Source organism: Taudactylus pleione, unplaced genomic scaffold, assembly GCF_031769625.1.
Source record: "Taudactylus pleione unplaced genomic scaffold, aTauple2 ptg000129l, whole genome shotgun sequence".
NCBI lineage: Eukaryota > Metazoa > Chordata > Amphibia > Anura > Myobatrachidae > Taudactylus > Taudactylus pleione.
This window is the reverse complement of record NW_028284531.1, coordinates 4048882-4068386: the sequence shown is the minus strand read 5'-3', so window position 1 is coordinate 4068386 and position 19505 is coordinate 4048882. Positions and strand designations below refer to the sequence as shown.

The window sequence follows — 19505 nt, the reverse complement described above, 5'->3', positions numbered from 1 at the left end:
TAATACTGTACTCATTTCTTATAGCCATTAAAAAATTCATTTTAGACATAAAGCAATATTACATTGTGAAGTTAGAAAGATAATAGCTAGTGTCTTGATGATTATCATTATAAAGTTGGTTACACTATATGTTTTCTACACTTGGGATATGGTAAATGGTAATGGATGTTATTGGAAGGAAAGTACAATACATTATGGAAGTATTAATTGGATTACATATATACATGGGGAAAGGATATATACATGGAAGGAGTACACAGCTCTTAAGTGTTTAAGGGTATACAGGATCTAAAGTTGGGGAGATTCATATAATGCAGTTAAGTCACAGCGGAAGGAGACTGTGGGGTAATTCGTTAGACAATAAACGTTTATTACACATCACACAGTATTTTTTACCAAATGCATATCCAAATATATGTAGCCTATTCAAATTATAAAATAACTGCAGTCATGCTAGAAAAAGCCCTTTATATAGTTTATCTCCTGTCTACAATTGTAGTGTTATTCTTAGCGACAATGCCAGCCCAGGCTTGAAATATACAGTGGTAGCAATGTGCATGGCCCTATAATTATTGATATTTCTGTTGAAGAAGTTGCTTGTAAATCCTGTTCAATCTTATGGCCTATGTTTAATCAAGTAATCTCTTGTGATGACATTTATTGATCATCAGCTTCATAAAACAAAATGCCTGGCATATGTATATATGTTGAGCAAGAAAGAACAACACAATTTAATATCTTTCCCTTTCGGCAATAATCCACTATCATTACAAATACAACAGAGATTACCCATACATGCCACAACTTTACCAGCCAATGAAGACACCTTAGAACTCAAAAAAGCTATTGTTCAGATACCAACGCTATAATGAAGAGATTTCTCATAAGGCGCTGGGTATAAATGATGTCCTGAATTTTCCAAACACCCCTCAAGCCATAGAATTACATTTAATAAATCATAAAATAGAAACAAAAATCATAGTGTGGTAATTAAGGGTACAAACACCACTTAGTGAAAAAGGGAAGTAAAAGTGTCCCAATAGTGCAATATATGGGTTTCTTAGTTATCCAGAAATGACACACCAGAACAGGAATATGGATGGTCTTGCCCAGATGCCAAGTAGGACAGCTGACAAATGCATCCGACCATATATGTGGTCATCTCTGGACCGTGCTAAATGTGCCATCCCTGTAAGATCTAGCCAACAGTCCAGACTTTTTGATTCAGCCACACAGGTTTGCAGTATGTACAGTCAGAAAGCTTTGTCTATGGATAATGCTATTGTGAACGACAAGTATTTAAAAAACAGATATCATTCAGTAAATTATAAGTATTGTACGTAAAGAATCCCAGATACCGATACCCTACATTTATTTTTCATAGTTTAAAGTAAATATACAATACTTTTAAAGGAAATTAAATAAAGCAAAGAAATACAATTTTTAATTCCACTGTCGGAAAAGACGTCACTCTTGTCTTGAACTCCCTTCAAAGTGAGTTGTGTTGTTTTTCTTGTTAACATAAATCACACTTGTTACCGCCACACTAAGGGGGAAATTCATTTAGCCATGGTAATGTACCACGGGCTAATTGATCCCCCGGGGCTATTCAATTAGCCCCGAAGTGAGGCAGCCTGCAGCACTTATCGTGGATTTTTTTTTCACCACTGCACAGGCATTGACAAAAAACCCCAGATAACGAAGGGGGGTATTCAATTACAGGCGAAGTCAGAGAACAGATTTTTCGCCATCATCGCTGCTTTTCTGGGGATAAAATATCGGGCGCGTGCCCGCTTATTCCCGTATTCAATTAGGAATCTGCGGAATCGGGACCCGTCGGAAGGTGAGTAGCGAAAACTCCTGTCAATTTTTGGGAAATCAGCCTGTCACCCCCCCAAATATGGTCTGATATGGGGGATCACTGTGGGATCCCCTGAATTGGCCAGCTAAAGGTATTAGGACTTTTTAAACGGTGTCAGCAGGTGTTTATTTGCGCATTTAAATAGGTGGTGAAGAATAGTATTTAGCAGGTATTTTGGGGGAAAATAACTACTCCCATCAAATTTGGGGTACATGAAAATGGGTGCAAGCATATTTGGAAGTGCCTAAAGTTATTTTTAAAAATTCTTCAAAAATACACCTGCCGCAACCACCCACATTGAAGAAAACACCTGCCGCATACTTGGGGACCCCCTGAGTCGATTTCGTTAGTTTTTAATTGTGTCCCCCAACATTTTTGTTTTTGCCCCCAAAATGAAAGTACATTTTTTGGGGTGATCTAAGGTATTTTCTTTAATGTAGATTAAATTAAGGGGACATTCTAAAGGCTGCAGGCTATTTTTTTTATTCTGCACCCCTAAACCCAATTCTGCACTTTTTTTTTGCCATGTATTACATGGTGAAAACCTATCCCCGTTTTTTAACCGGCGAAAAGTCTTTGAAATTGAATATGGGGATAATTGAAACAGGTGAAAATGACATTGTCGGCGATAACTTATCACAGATAATGGGCTTTTCACCCCCTATTGAATAAGGCCCTAAGTGGTTAACAGGTGCTGTGACCGTTAACGGACGAATACATAAACTTTTTCGCTGATTCTGTGCCCTTTAACCTGTGCTTGTTAACACATCAATTTAATGGGCGTTAACAAAGGTATCAGGTGAAAAAGGAAGCCTAATTGAATATTACCTGAGGCTACCTCCTTTTTCCACCCCCATTAAGTTATTGGGGCTAATTGAATTCCCCCCTATATATCACTTATTTTTGCTCGCACTCAGGGCCTGATTCAGACCCGGTCGCTATGAGCGTACGCTCGCTCGATGCGTATTCAACTATTTGAAAGTGAGGCCGCGGTGAGCGATCGCTCGCCAAGGCATAACCACACCCATCTTACCTGTACGAGCGTTCACTTTGTGTATGCAGACTCCCCTTAGTGAATGCAGAGACGCCAACTGCCCCACGTCATCTCCTGGAAGTTTGTGAAAACATTGGTACATCGATGTGAACGCAGTGCTTGTGGTAGCTTTTTTCTACTGCAAGCATTGCGAGGAAAACAGAGTAAAAAAATGGCTGGTGACGCTGCCTGTTAATTATGCACGCCTCTAAAACGGCGTTGAAACACTCAGGCATGCCTGCGTTCGCACCTCCACTCCCCCGTTTTTTACTGGACTGCCCCTGTTACCATCCACAAACGGCCTCTCCTGTCACTCACTCTGCTGGGCTGGCTTTGCTGTGCGAGTGAGGGACCTGCGAACGCACTGTGTAGTTTGCGCACTGCGATGCATACGCATGCGCAGATTAGCAACCATCGGCAATAGCGAGCGCACTGCGGATAGCGTTCGGGTCTGAATCAGGCCCTCAGTCTTTTCTCTACCATAATATGGGGAATTGTGTGTAGAAGCACATCTCGCAAAGCCACAATGAGACCTCGAGATTAATTGAATCTGCCCAAAGTTTTTGTTAATTTTTTCATTGCAATCTTCACTCAAGCAGCTATTAATTAAGCCCAGCGGATCGCCCAGATAATTGTATAGTATATTGCCGCAACCAACCATTAATTATCGGTCTGTCGGGCATGCTGAAATTGTCCGGCATTTCTGAAAGACTCAATAATTAGAAAGTGTATGCGCTGCCGAGGCTGACATCCAGAACATTTCGAATGTACGTTCACAAGGCAAAAAATGGTGGATATGTGTTCTACCATTTGAAGGAATGCATATATCATGGCCATACACTGTAACATATCTGATTTCAATTTGTCAGATAAAATTATCTGACAATGTATGCCCAGCATTATGGTCTGCTAAGTGTCAAGTATCTACCCCGACAACTACAATCACAAGATATGATGTGGTTCACAGAAAACCCAGTCAGCCACCATAGCACGAAACCCTGTCACTCCTTCTTCTCACATGACAAAGAGTAGCTTCCTCATTGGCTGGCCCAGAAAAGAGACACGGTACTTGCAGCGGCAGCCATAATTATCTTCCTTAGGAGAACCCCCTAAAAAATATACAACTAGCACCTTCAGGCTTCAGCTTTCATGTTAACGAGGTATAAAAATTCTTGAGTAAAAAAAAACAAAATAATGAAAATAATATGCAGTAATGCTCTATAAGGGCTCAATCCTATTAACCGCAATGTTTTGGCCCCCTGCGAGTAAGTGCGACTATATGCCGCACTTACGATATCGCAAGATTCACATATTATTGTTTGCAGTCCCATAAGGCTGCGTACAAAAGTCCACGAATCTGGGGTGAGATATGGCTGCAAGAAGGTCGAGATCCAATGCTGTTAACGGTGTTTCCACGCCTTGCTCCCCACGCATGCGGATGTGAGTTCATTGGATTGAGCCACTGTTTCAAAATATGTATTTATATTATTTATTATAACTTGGAGTGAATATATAAGTCTCTATCCTTTTTTATTCTTGTCTTAGGGCTCGCTGCTCCTACAAAGTGACTTGTCTAGCCTTCAGAAATGTGGGATGCCTGATAAGAAGGCAGAAGCTAACTGTACTTTCAGAATCTCCTGACAGGAAGATAAAGGAGTCAGTGACACAGCAAGTACCACCTCACAAGCTGTGCCTCTGTACTGAGAAACTACTGACATCAGAAAAAAAGAGAAAAGATTATTGTACTGCTACATTACTGAGTTTCTTTTTTTAATTGAGGACAACATTGTATGACTTTTCATCTGCAAAATCAATAAATGCTTTCTTTCAAGAATAGAAATTAGTGTAACAAACTCTTATCAAAGCAAACCGCAGGAATAAACATACCTGGTTACTCTAAAGGGACTCAATTACCAAATGAAAGAATATAATAAGAATAGAAGGGAATTTCAATCCATTACACCTTAGTTAAACATTGAACACCCCTCTCCACACATAACATTCATTTAAAATTTTGTTTCACAGTGTAGACCAATGAATTATCATTTTTAATTAAGCTTGCCTTCTTTCCCGGAATGTCAGAGAGCTCTGCTTGAATCCCAAGAGAGTGTACCAGCCTCCCCAGACAAGTGGGCGGTCCATGACATCACACCCACAAGATCACCCCATCCGGCATCTCCCGGATGGCCCGGTGTATTCAATTAACAATATTTGCCAAATAATAATTCTACTCAGCAGCTTTATCTTCTAAGCTACAGTACATTTAAGCTTTTTTTGTAATAGTAGCCACTTAGGTGAAGAACAATCAGCTCATCATTACAAATCAAAAGCTGATCCAGTTGAGTGTAGTTGGTCTATCATGGTTGTTATCTGGTTACCTCCTTTGATGTGCATTAGGTAAACGGCAACTCCAAAAGTGGTGTTGAGGGCAGGAGTGTCGAGAGGGATTGGGGAGAGTGGGTTCGGGCCTGTTGGAGGGGACCAGCAAAAGCCAGCTGGTGTTAGGGACAAATGTCCCTATTTGTAGCACACGGTGCAGCAAATATTATTTTATATTGATTTTTTTAGGGGGCACGGTCATGAATCCAGGATTAGGCTATACTGCCTCAGTCCCCAGGCACCGTGGATGTTTCATTGGCCCTGGGTGAAGGAAAAGTAGCCAGGGAAAGTGCCATATTGATTACAGATCCTGACAATTTGCAAGTTGAACAGTTAAGGGGGGCATCCACTACACGATTTTAGCAGGCGATTGATTGATAACGATTTCGTCATTGTTCAATCGTTTAGAAATCGTTTATAAATCGTGCAGTGTTTGGTCGTTAATGATCAACGATGCGTGCTCCCGCTGGTCGTTTGATCGTCTCGTCAGTCAACTGAACATGCAGGTCAATTTCACTTGATCTATTAAAGATAGTTTGCAAATCGTTTGCAAATCGTTCAGACTGAAAGATAAAATTTCAAGGGAAAAAATCAAGGGAAAATAGTTTAGAAATTGGACAGGGAGTAGATTGTCTAGTGGATGTGCCCCTTTAAACTGCACAGTTTGACAACAAGCCTTAAGCTGGCAATAGACTGCACGATTTTACAGACCAGCCGACATGGATGACTGGAGGAGCGACTGCCCGATAATTGAGGGCGCTTCCATATTCTCCAAAGATGTATGGAGGTGATCTTCATTCAGTGAATGACGGTTGGGAGGTTTAAGGGGCATACACACTAGACGGTGTGTGTGAAAGATATTGGTGAAAGATTTCCCTTGAACTTTCCATAGTGCAGGACAAACGATATTGGGTGTACACACTGAACGATATCGTTCAGTGACGTCATCCTGCCACTTCCCTGAACAGGCACTTTCTGATGATATCATCAGATTGGCCTGTATGTTTGCACGATAGTAAACATCATTAGCGACCTGCGGGAATGCGCATCGTTGGTCGTTTGGTGCATACACACTGGACGATATGATCGATAACGATATTGTCCATATCGTTCAGGTTTATTGTCTAGTGTGTATGCCACTTTAGACAGGTCTGATACCCAAGTCTAATGATCCTGACCATTTTTCTGAAGTTTTCAGGCTGTGGGGGAGATGACCTAAGCCTTGGAGAGTGATACAGTGGAGAGAGATAAAGTACCAACCAATCAGCTCCAAACTGTCATTTTTCAAACACAGCCTGTAAAGTGACAGTTAGTAGCTGATTGGTTGGTACTTTATCTCTCTTCACTGTATCACTCTCCAAGGCTTAGTACATCTCCATCTACAAATGAATATCGCTCATTGCCCATGCCATACATTGCCCAATAATTGATTAAAACAGTCATTTCGTCTGCTGATCTTAACGGCTATCCTTTAGTGTATGTCCAGAGTTAGTTGATCACAGGATATATACGTCATAAAGTTGTTGGAGTTAATAGGTAAACCAAAGCGCTAATTACTATTTACTTATGAATATTTCTGAGCGATTGTAGAAGCCATATACATGTGATAGTAGATACCTTAGTGTTGATGAGAGACAAAAATAAAAAATGAGACAACATTGCAAGCTATACAGCTGTATTCCCACCTAATTACTACACCTAAGCTGGCCATACACCTACACGACCAGCATAAGATCCGATTCATCATACGATTTCCCTGCGATTCCCCGGAGCTCCCTAGCAGTCCCGGCAGCATGTTTGTTGTTTTTCTTAGCACACGATCTGTCATAAGATCGATCCTGTGTTTCACAGGCTCATAGGGAAACATTCATTGAAATGACTTGAATTGCCACACGATGGATCGCATGAACAAAATAAACAGCACGATCTGCACACGATACGATGGAACATATGTGCTGCACATCTGATCATAAGATCCGATTATAGGAGCTGCGGGAGCGCGCATCAGATCGCATCTTGCTAAAAAAATACACGATTTTCACAAGATCCATCTTATGACCCATCGAAAATCGGGCATTCGGCCCGAAATCGTGCTGGTGTATGGCTAGCATTACTCTCCTTTGCTTCCTCAGCCCCTGGTACAGCTCCATGCAGCGGTTATAAGTTCTGTTGTTTCATCATACACAGTTAACGACTATGCTGTGAGGCGGTGTGATGGACTGGGGAAGTGTTGAGTGGGAAGGCCAATCAGAAGCCGCAGTCAGCGAGATTCCTAAAAAAAAAATGTTGGCAGCCATTTTTAAAGTGGTGAGCTTAAAAGTTTTGCCATTTCTGTATTACATGAACAGTGGATCCCCAGGAAAGACAGCTCCATGAATGTGAGCCAAATTCAGTCATTAGATGGTAATACAGACATAAAGGGGGTCATTCAGACCCGGTCGTTAGCGCCGATGCGCTCAGACCGGATCGATGGCCCCCCACAGAGCATGTGCACGACGGCACCGGCGCCGTCGTGCACATGCGTGAGACCCGCTACGACCGACAGCGCCGGTCGTAGCGGGTCTCGATCCAAAGGGGGCAAGCTGTCGATGTTGATTGACAGCTCGCCCCATTTGGAAGGCAGGCCGGGGGGGTGGCAGCCCAAATGGGGGCGTTACCATGGGAATGCCTACCGTTTGGGGGCGGCCCCACTGACATCACTAGTGATGTCAGTGGAGAGCTTCAAGCCCCGATGGTCGCGATGGTCTTGACCATCGCGACCATCACCTTAGGCGGTCGTAAGGCTGTGGGTGCTAACCCACAGCCTTACCACCGCAAAGGAGGACGTCTTGAAAATTCAAGACGTCCTCCCCTCATTCAGACCGACCGCACGCTCTGTGCGACCGGCTCTGAATGAGGTCCAAAGTCTCTAAGGCCCATATGCATGGACAGTTATATAAAAATAATGGAACTTAGGAACACATATATACACATTGACAGCATAGAAATTCCACACCGATAGTGCCCTGTTGAAATCAAACCCATAAACCCATTTCCGTTCGGCAGCAGTGCCAACCACTTGTGCCTTTTTTGCCTCAGTGTCTACATGAGGGCCATTGCTATGGAATGACGCCAGTTTCAAATCTACTTAAAATCAAGCTTGTCAATAAGGGCACAGCCAGAGTTCTTTTATTAATTTAGTCTGATGTCAAGCTTATTTGTTGCAAGAGACTAAAAAGACGATAACAATCTTGGACATATCACTGGCACCAGACAAATATACATACTTACTTTCTATATGTTTATCTCTAGAATGCCCATTGTTAAACTTTCCAGGGAAGTTACATAAAGCTGCATAACATGAGTGGCACTGAACACGGATCCACGCCCAAATATCCCCAGGGCAATAAATAAACAGCCTTGTGGTTTACTTTTATTTTGGTACACAATACTTGCTGGTAAAAAGTTTAACCACAGAAAAACAGAATGAATGGATCCACCCTATAAACAGTAAATGTTTTAAAATGAAGTGTATGCTTCACATGAGTACTCAAATATCCTCTACCCCCAGATAAAAGAACTGAACTCTCTGATCTCTGAAGATGCTGGGAGTGGTCTAGACACATGGACAATGGCTTTGCAATTGATAGAGATGCTTTTAATCCCAGTAGTTTTAGCTTGGTCTATTTTGAAGGTGATTTCCCTAGCTAGAGGCATTAAAGAAGTAGCCTGAATTGTACATTCACTTTTTTAGAGACAATGGTGGATGTGAGGATTAGTTACGAATAAACAAAAGAATACAGCTATATGGCATGTTCCACCATTATTTCAACAATGTTTTTAAGTCTATCTCCAATTATACTACATTACGCTTACAAATTACCAATTGCAGAAGGAGGTATCCTACAGTGTCAACCCCACGTTCATAAAATTGTGACTACATTAAGTCTATTAGATGTGTGGATGGTAGAAATCATTAGTATAGTATGGTACTACATCTGACTAATACTAATAAAGAAAGCTAACAAATATTTATAAATATAAAACATTTAATATATTTGATTATGTACCTATAACTGTAAATAAGAAAACTATATATCACAGTAAGATACCATGACATATAATGTAAAGGGGATATGTTCAATATCCCGACAGCGGGTATTCTGGCAGTCAGAATGCAGACGCCGGAATCTCAACACTTATCGGAATACCGGCGTCGGCATCCTGACCGCCAGAATCCCAAAGGTAAGTAGCGGGGTTGGGGGAGGGTTAGGGTTTAGGCAATGTAAAGTATAATGCATATTATGCTTTATAATAAGTATTCTAACTGGGTAACGAAGTGATGACATCACTAGCACAAATTATAACACTGTTTATACAAATGTGATTTACACATATTTTACTGTGACTTGTGGAAATGGAGAACTACTGAAGTATACTATTTCCATGTGTGTCTAAAGGGCATACTTAAGAGCACTTTATCTATATTGAGCAACAGCAGAAAAAAAAACACTTGTTAGTATTGATTTCTCTTTAAAAATGATGGAATTAACCCATTTAGACAATTTTGCATGGTTCCTTAAGCTGCTAAGAAAGTACATTTACGGCAATAAAGAACCTGGCATATCACGCTGTAAGTGTCTCCAGCCATAGCAGAGGTGCTTGTACTATTTTACAGAGCCTACATCTTAAGAAGACATAATTTAACAGATACGCTACAGGGAGTGTTCAGTTTATGCCAAGTGTAGGAAAACTTCAATTGCCCGGTGGCAGCTAGTCTGCAAATTCTTACTAAACCCAGCATGGCACTACAGTGGTTCACACTAATACTTGCAATCTCTAAGCTTCAATTTGGAAACTAATTACCAGGTGCTAGGACTGAGGACATTTAACAGACAAAGGGGACATTCTCTCTCAATTACTATGTTAAAAAGTATTAATATAGACAAAGTCACTTAAATCCCCTGTTGAAAGTAGACACACAGTGATGTTTTCTGTTGTTTAATTGCTAGGAATTATATAGTGATGGCATCAAATTATATGGCTTTACGGAAGACAATGAACCCTAAGGAGTATATTTACTAAAGTGCGGGTTTTTAGAAGTGGACTTTTTGCCTATAGCAACCAATCAGATTCTAGCTAATATCTTCTAGAAGGTGCTAGATAAATGATAAGTAGAATCTGATTGGTTGCTAAGACTCAAACACTCTGGGCCAGCCAGCTAGTACTCAATTGCAGCTCCCTCTGATCAGAAAATGGCTGAGGATTTATTCATTTATAATTTTTGTATAGCGTACACATATTATAAAGTGCTTTACAGAGACTAGTCACTCACATCAGTCTCTGTCCCAGTGTATCTTACAAGCTATATTCCCTAACACATGAACACACTCACACACACTATGGTTCATTTGTTGTCAGAACCCAATTAAGCAAACGTTGGGAGAACATACAAACTCCACATAGATATAGCCTTGTTTGGAACAGAACTCATGATACCCATGCTCTGAGGCACCATACCACTGTGCTACCCAAATCCTGTGCTTTGTAGCTCAACAGAACATGGGGAGCCCCAAGCAGAACGTAAATTCTCTAAGACAAAACTAATTTTATGTTCTCCATGTTAACTTTTGTTGCTACGCTGCAACAATGCTGGCTGGTATGAAAGGGAAGAGAATGATAAAGGCAGCTGTTTTGTTCACAGTCGGGTAATTCCTCTATAGCTGGGAATGGATATGGGGCCAATAGCCTGTTGTGGCCAAGGACAGAATGATGGATGATCTACACAATGTGCTCAAGTTGAAGAACAAAGACAGAAGTTCAGTTTGCTGCTGTTAAAATGCTAATATGGGTTAGTAAATAAAAGAGCAATGAAAGAAAAAAGTTGGGATGAAGAGACTGTGACACACCTCATGTTACGTGTGTACACTAGCCATTTCATGACTGTTCATACTTACACATTAGCTTGTTGGATGTTGGACAATTTACTAGTCTTCCTGTTTGCATAAACTAAATCAACTTATTATTAGCTGTGCTGAGCCTTGTGCCTGTGACACTTAATATAGACCATGACATGCCCCCCGCAGCTTCTGGAATTGACATCGGTCTGTTAAAATATGATTTTCCTTCAACATTTCTAGGCAGCAAGAAAAAAAAAAGCCTGAACACAATTTCTTCTGAAGCTGAAATTGGCAGCGATTCTCCAAGCAAGTAAGAACTTCATTTAATGGCTTACACGGATTTCTGACTGTAACTGTAATGGCCTATCTAATGTATGAAAACAGATCATATCTCCTAACAGACGTGAGCAAAGCATTCACAGATTTAATTACAGACACTTTGCTATTGCATATTTATCCAGCCATGAGTAAGTAATACCCTTTCTATGCCATGATTAAGCAGCCTTTGTTTTCTTTTTATTTAGAGCCTAGTTAAGCGGGACTAGGTAACTTAGTTGTATTCAGTCCCACTATGTATGACATGGCTGTTTTTTATTCCATTATTTGAGACAGATAAAAAAAGAACATATCTATTGTTGAAAGAACGGCATCAGCTGATGTGGATGCTGTACATCACTACATTGTACTCTCTCTGCGGTATTAAGTCATGGCCTCACTAACCCTAATTTATTCAGTGATAATTAGATTTATTGGAGGTCTTCCAAACACTATATTCTATCTATAAGGTTCTTTTTTGCAAAAATGCCTGAAGGAATCACTGTTTTTCACAAGCCATCTTCCCATACAAGCAGGGACATGTAACACAACAGTAAGAAAGATTAGCCTGGCTCAGACATGGTTGGAAGGAGCATCTGGTCAGCTACCTGTTACTTAATCACAGCTCTCAGCGACTGGCTGAAGATGTTGAGAGTTGTAGTTCAGTAACAGCTACCTCCTACCTATGTTAAATATTTGCTAATGGGTCAAAAACAAAGGTATTAAACTGAGCAATTTATTGTATGCTAGACCAGGTAATAACTCATTTAGTTTTTTTTGTTTTTTTTCATTTTCTAACTGTATATAATTTATATTATGCCGGATATCAAACTCAACAATGCTTTCAAAAGTGTTCTCATTTATTTAAGCTGGTACAATTAGATGCTTTAAAGTATGTAATTAGATATGAATGACAGGACACATTCATCTTTGCACAAATTTCATTGCCTAAGGTAATTGTTTACAGGTACTGTGTCATCAACCAATCTGGCTTACAGGATGTTCTTCAGGTGTATATTTACATTAACCACATGAATGCCTAGCCCCAGGCAAGTAGAGCTCCAAGAATATAACATTCAGTTTAATTCCCTTACAGAAGAAGCACTTAGCTTTATACATAACGTGCAATGCATAACATTGTATATAAAAAGGAGATACTGAACAGGAATACTGTTTAATAATTACAATATCACCCATTATTAGGCAGAAAAAATAACAAACACAATTTCCAATGCAGCTGAAAAAAACATCAGTTTCAAAAACACAAAATGTTTTAAATGCCAACATGCTAATTGTTTGTAAGAAATCATAAAATGACTAAGCTAAACTTTACATTCAATATTTCATATCAATTGCAATAATATCTATACAAAATGTCCACATTAAACACACATTATCTATCTATCTATCTATCTATCTATCTATCTATCTATCTATCTATCTATCTATCTATCTATCTATCTATCTATCTATCTATCCCCAGATAGGGTGCTAAAGGATAATAGTATTGTAATAACAACAACAGCTGTGGATAACAGCTAGGCAACAAATAGTTAGTCCCAGGGTGCCCTGGCAGGGAGTGCTGGGTCTGGTAGTTCCACAATACATGAAAACCCCCAAATTGCACAAACCCACCATAGCCCAAGTCGCTATTACAGTGCATCATGACACTTTCAGCTCCGAGGTGTGGTTTCAGTAGGTGGTGCAGTCTGCACTAAAACCAGATTTTCAATTCAGTATCTCTATAGCAAAGCCATAATCCTCACACAGCCAGTGACCTCTCAGTTACGTTCAGTCTTAATAAATAAGATATTTAAACCTGCTAGTGCATGAATCCACCATATCCATTTCATAAGGTGTACTAAAAAAATAATAATAATAAAAAGTTGCTCCTGTTTATACTTGAAAGAAAAAGCTTTCACCCAGTCAGCTGCCTGGAAGGCTGGGGTTTATGTTCCAGCCCTGCAAGGAGATAGCACAGAACTGACTATCCTCCTATTTGTTCCCATGCATAATTTATGTCAGCGATGAAATGCAGCTCTCTCTGTACCCGGGGGCATTGGGAAGGACCCGGGTACATCATGCCACTCTGCTAAATCGCATACAAAGTTCCAGCAGAGAAATAACACAGCCAGCGGTAGAATACCAGACACGGATAGCAGCAGCAACAGACACAATGCATCTCCATCCTGCTGCCTTCTCAACATAATAATACAATGTAACACATAGCACATGTTTCATGCCAACCCATTGCATGACCAGAACAGGGAGTTATACCTGTGCATACAGTGCTGCAATAACAGGTAGCACATAACATGCTAAGCCAGCAGCCTTAGTACAGGACCAGGACAACTTACCTACAAGGAACTACTCATCAGGGGCTCCAAGGAGCTACTTTCCCATCCCAAAACACACGCCACAAATCCTGGTATCCATCTAAGTTTGCAATGCAGCCTCGTCGCTACTAGTCCACAAAGACAGAGCTCCCATCCGCAGCTCCCGGGGCAAATCCAACGGGCTTTACAACGCTGTGCCCATGGTCCCAGTGTCCTGCAGACCCCACCAACAGCTGCAGCGTCCCAGGCCCGACTGTGTGTACTCAGCTCTCTGATCTTCAAAGCTGCAGCTTGATGAAATGGCAGAGAGAGAGTGAGTGGACTGCCCTAACCCCCCTGCTCACACCTCCTCCTCCCCCTGCCCACTCCCATCCCCCCAACACAGCTCACTCAGTACACACAGCACACAGCTCCCACTACAACTTCACCAGGCACTAGGGGGAGGGGGGCTATTCCTGACCAGTGCTGCGGCTGCCCCCTCCTCAGAGCACGGAGAACACTTGCCTGAATAAACTTTGCCCCCGAGAACCGCTGCGGGTTAGGGAGTGAGACTGTGCCCAAGCTGCTGGGTGGCAGCGCCCCTCTGATAATGGCTCAGTGCTCTGCACGCAACCTGGTCAATGCACAGATTGCTAGTTAAAAATCAGCCTCTTACCTCATAGGGTGCTGGGAATGCTGTGCCCTCATACAATCCCTGCCTCCAGCAGCAGCGGGGCACGCCAGGAGACAGCGCACCGAGACCAGGCACTGGGTGAAATACGATCCATCCCTAGTCAGTGCATCCAGAGATCGGTACTAGGCTGCTTACCAATAAGCCAGCTCCAGCCCAGGGAGCCTCCCCCAGCTCTCGCAGTTCTGCCGCACCACAGAGCTGCTCTCCTAGGTCCCTCTGTTTGTCTGTGTGCTGCTCATTTGCTAATGCTAGAAGTCTTCTTGTGACCCTTATGTGGCCCCTCAGCCCCCTTCCCCCCAGCTACCCTCCCCAGCTATAACTGTGCTGACAGCCATTCCTCCTCTCCCCATTATCCCCATCTTATTACTGAGTACAGACAAATCACCTCCCTCTACAGTCACCGTCTCAGCAAAGTTCATTCCTAGTTTTCTTTGGCAGAGAGACGTTGTACTGAGCAGAGGAGAAAGCCATACTGAGCAGAGGAGAAAGCCATCAGCCATCATATACAGGGTTTTCTTATATATATATATATATATATATAATATATATATATATATATATATATCTTTTTTTGCTCTTAAATTGATCGCACAGACTCTGATTTTAGTTTTTCCAGCTATACGCAGTGTGATTGGCAACGCTAACAAATGACTGATTACTGACATCTGCACAGAAACTGCATAAGACAGTGATGAGAGTCGTCTGCAATATTCAATATCTGTAGCATAAATTATATTAGTATTAGATGATAAATCACTTTCTGAGGGAAATATTACAGTACAGGAGACAGAGCCACACTGACAGCACAATAGTTATAGTAAGTAGCCACCTGTGTGTGCACAGAAATAGTTATGGGCATTTGGTTTACATTGTAAACATTTGTAGGTGGAAATGGCCAAGTATGTGACCATCTTGTAACTCGTCTATTTCCTAGCAAACATAAACTACGTGTATTCACATTTTAGCATTAGATGCAAGTAATGTGGGCCATACTGGTGTGATAGGCACCATGCAACGCGACGGGGATCCGACATATTGGGCGGTCCCCACACACGGAGCGATTGGGTGGCCGTCCACCCGATATGCTGGCTCCCCCCTCCCTTACGCGCATAGCGCTGCATGGGATCGCACATCTCATCCCCTGATCGACTGAATCTTCAGCAAGATCAGGGGATGCGGGTGCGCGCTCGGTCCGACATCAGGCCCATACACTGTGTGATATACCAGCCAAATCGTACCAATCCGTCATATCTGCTGCTGTATTGCACCGTGTATGGGAAACTTAAGGTCATGGAAAAATGGTGCAGACATTATTTTGCACTCTCTCATACCACTTTCAGACAGAAAAATCTCTAAAACCCGGGTTTTTTCCATATTTTTCAACCCGGGAAGGACCCGGGAATTGGCTCCTAATCCCCTTTCACATAGCACATTAGACCCGGGTAATTCCAGGGTTGACCCCTTTCACACTGAACTCAGGTCAGTCCTGCAATATACTGTGTGTCATAATAAATGGACTGCTTTTATGGCACACAGAGACGAGGTCATAAAAAGTGGGTGGTGACTGTTCGCTGCATTGCATTAACTATGGCCGACGAATTACTGCTGAGTAGCCCGGAGTTCCTGAGTTATTGCTGTTTTTTGCTGTTTTATTTACACAGCAAATGAGAGCATAATGCAGGTGCTTACACTGTGCTACCTGGCACAGTCTTATGCCAGGAGGAAAAGAGCTCAATTTCTGTCGGATCTCCTCCTCTTTCCAGTGCGCCATGCCTCTCTCTGTTTTTCTGCAGCACAATTGTGATATCAGAAGCCAGAGCCACTGCCCGCCCGCTCATCCAATCAGGGAGATCCTGCCGCTTAGCCAATCAGCCAGTGCCCCACAATCTCAGCCAATAAGCACTGTTTACTATGACCGGAGTTGAAGAACCCGGGTCAGAGCATTTCAGACATCCGGCAACCCGTGTAGGACCCGTGAAAAACCCAAGTAAATACCTGGGTCGAAGTCCCAGGAATTTGGACCCGGGTTGACCCCTTCAGGTAGAAAAAAAACCCGGGTCGACCCGGCTAGAACCTGGAAATTACTGGGTTGTTTTCTCTGTCTGAAAGGAGTATAATTAATCAGAAATCTCAGAAAAAAAAAAAAAATAAGTGTGGCAGGGTATAAGAAAATTATAATATTTTCTTGATTTGTTTCTTCAGGCTGCTTAAATAATTTCTAAATCTCATGAACTGCTATGGCAACCACAGTTGGAATGCCCCTCTGACCTTTGTATGCTCTGCATAATGTAAAATCCTCTCTCCTCCACCCTGCTCTACCTTCATGTGACACCTTGGGAGCTATGAGCCTATAACTGTCTGACTCCAGAAAGATTTTGAAAAGGAAATAATGATTTGTAGAACAAACAGTTAGAGATATTACTATCAGAAGCATGCTTATCAGGGGCATTTCTAGAGAGGAGGGGGTCTGTGTGAAGTCTCCGTCACGGGCCCCCTCCTCTCTGTCCGGCAGCGCACTGAGCGATGCGCGGCCAGCGCCGCACTTACAGACTCTGTGCCCAGAGTCTATAGCACATGCGCAGGTCACTGGGAAAATGGCCGCGGCGGGCATTTTCCCAGTACTGAGCATGCGCAAACGATGGGAAAATGGCAGCAGCTGACATTTTTTACAGTGCAGGCACCGGCGCCGACGTGGGACTCCGGAGAGGTAAGTATAATATGGGTGCAGGGTGTGCAGTGCAGGCCCCCCTGGACCCAGGGCCCCGTGTGCCCAGTACACCCTGCACTCATTATAAATACGCCCCTGATGCTCATAGATACTTGCTATTTAAATAAAATAAAAATCTATGTGACATAGCAGCTTAGAGGTGGCTTGTGTTTTGGTTTTACAACAGGTCGTAATGTATCTAATATGCGCAGATATAGCCTAAGAATAACAGACATTTTTAAAGGGACAGGGTTTCTCTTAGCACCTGAGAAGTTTGCATCCCTCCAAGCAGTTGCTCTCAATACAGGTGTGGGTGTGTGTCGGGGGTTATTGTTACTATTAGTTTAGTCGTAGTTCTTTTTTCATTAAAAATAGTGATTTAGTATGTTAGTGAGGTTTAGAAATAAATATAAAAAAAACATTGTGGGTTTAATATTAAGCATTTATAAAGATTGCATGTAGTTTGTAAATAGTTTTACACACTGTGGGTACTTTGTAACTGGCATGGCCAGAATAAGAATAATCCACAATTGTTCTGTAGCTGTCACTGAGACACCCAGAGGCAGTTATTGTTTTGCACAGTGATTATGTAGCAGAGCCGTAACTAGACTTATTGGTGCCCTGTGCCAGAAAGAGCATTGGCGCACCCCTCATTTTTCAAAGGGACATAATGCACCCAAAAAAGGCCATGGCTTCATTGGGAAGGGCCAGGGAAGAGATAGGAGAGGCCAGGAGATGCTTCGGATGAAATAAGAGGCAGCTATAAGCAAGAATGATAATAAACAGAAATTTGACCAGCCCAAACAGCGCCCCCTGACCTGTGGTGCCCTGTGCCATGGCATCGGCCTCACTACCCTAGCTACGGCCCTGTTATGCAGTATGTGCTTTTGTTCATCAAGCAAGAAAATTTAAATTGGGGGAATGGGCAAATCAATGGAGGTGGATTAAACAGAGAGAGTGCTGATGCACTAAATTATCTGTGGCAGCATAACACAAGTAACATGACTGAATTTGGAAGGGCATAATCTTAGTATGGTAGAGCTCTGTGGCACGGCTATGGGGATGTATTGTATAACAGGAATGTGACCAATAAACTAGAGATGAGCGGTTCGGATTCTGTGGAATCCGAACCGCTCCGAACATTGGGGATCCGAGTCCACCCGAACCCTGTTCGGGTGTTCACCGCCTGACTCGGATCCCCGTTCGGGGCCGAACGGCGGCCGCCTGATGTCGGATTCTCACTAGAGAATCCGACATCAGGTCTCCTCGCGTGTAGGGCAGAGCGCAGTGATAGCGCTCTGCCCTACACAGACACAGACACACAGCCGCCAGCGGCAGCTGTGTGTTTGTTACAGCAGCCAATGAGAGTCACACAGACTCTCATTGGCTGCTGCACGGAGGGAGCCGGCTGGAGCTCACACATGAGCTCCGTCTTCCGGCTCCCTCCTCAGCGTGTGACAGAGCGGACGGCGCGGGAGCGGGGATACAGGTAAGTTTTATTTTTTTTATTTTTTTACTTGTCAAAGGTCCGGGGGCGCTACTGGGGGGGGGGGGTCTGCACTACTGGGGGGGTCTGCTACTGGGGGGGGGGCTATACTACTGGGGGGGCCATACTACAGAGGGGCCTGCTACTGGGGGGGCTATACTACTGGGGGGGGGTCTGCACTACTGGGGGGGGGTCTGCTACTGGGGGAGGCAATACTACTGGGGGGGCCATACTACAGAGGGGCCTGCTACTGGGGGGGGCTATACTACTGGGGGGGGGTCTGCTACTGGGGGGGCCATACTACTGGGGGGGATCTGCACTATTGGGGGGCCATACTACAGAGGGGCCTGCTACTGGGGGGGGCTATACTACTGGGGGGGTCTGCACTACTGGGGGGGGTCTGCTACTGGGCAGGGCTATACTACTGGGGGGGCCATACTACAGAGGGGCCTGCTACTGGGGGGGGCTATACTACTGGGGGGGGTCTGCTACTGGGGGGGCCATACTACTGAGGGGCCTGCTACTGGGGGGGCCATACTACTGGGGGGGCCTACTACAGGGGGGGCCATACTACAGGGGGGGCCCATACTACAGGGGGGGCTACTACTGGAGCAGCCTACTACTGGGGGGGCCTGCTACTGGGGCAGCCTACTACTGGGGGAGCCATACTACTGGGGGGGCATACTACTGGGTGGCATGCTAATGGGGGGCATACTACTGGGGGGGCCTGCTAATGGGGGACATACTACTGGGGGGGCCTGCTAATGGGGGGCATACTACTGGGGAGCATTCAACTGGGGGCACTGCATAGTGGACCGTACTACTAAGGGGACTGC

General features: G+C 43.4%; 1 protein-coding gene across 6 annotated transcripts in view; it reads right to left on the bottom strand.

Annotated features, from left to right (window-relative positions):
• Positions 1–19505, bottom strand: part of SEMA6D (semaphorin 6D) — a 170225-nt gene that overhangs the window by 66670 nt on the left and 84050 nt on the right. For 3 of the 6 annotated variants that reach the window (XM_088472782.1, XM_088472786.1, XM_088472787.1), the window contains exon 1: positions 14459–14696. The exons of 1 other annotated variant lie outside the window; for it this stretch is intronic. The gene's annotated coding sequence lies outside the window, so the exon portion shown is untranslated. Of the gene's footprint in view, positions 1–13824; positions 14082–14458; positions 14697–19505 lie in introns of those variants that run through there. 2 more of the 6 variants (XM_088472785.1, XM_088472783.1) reach the window with 2 other exon arrangements.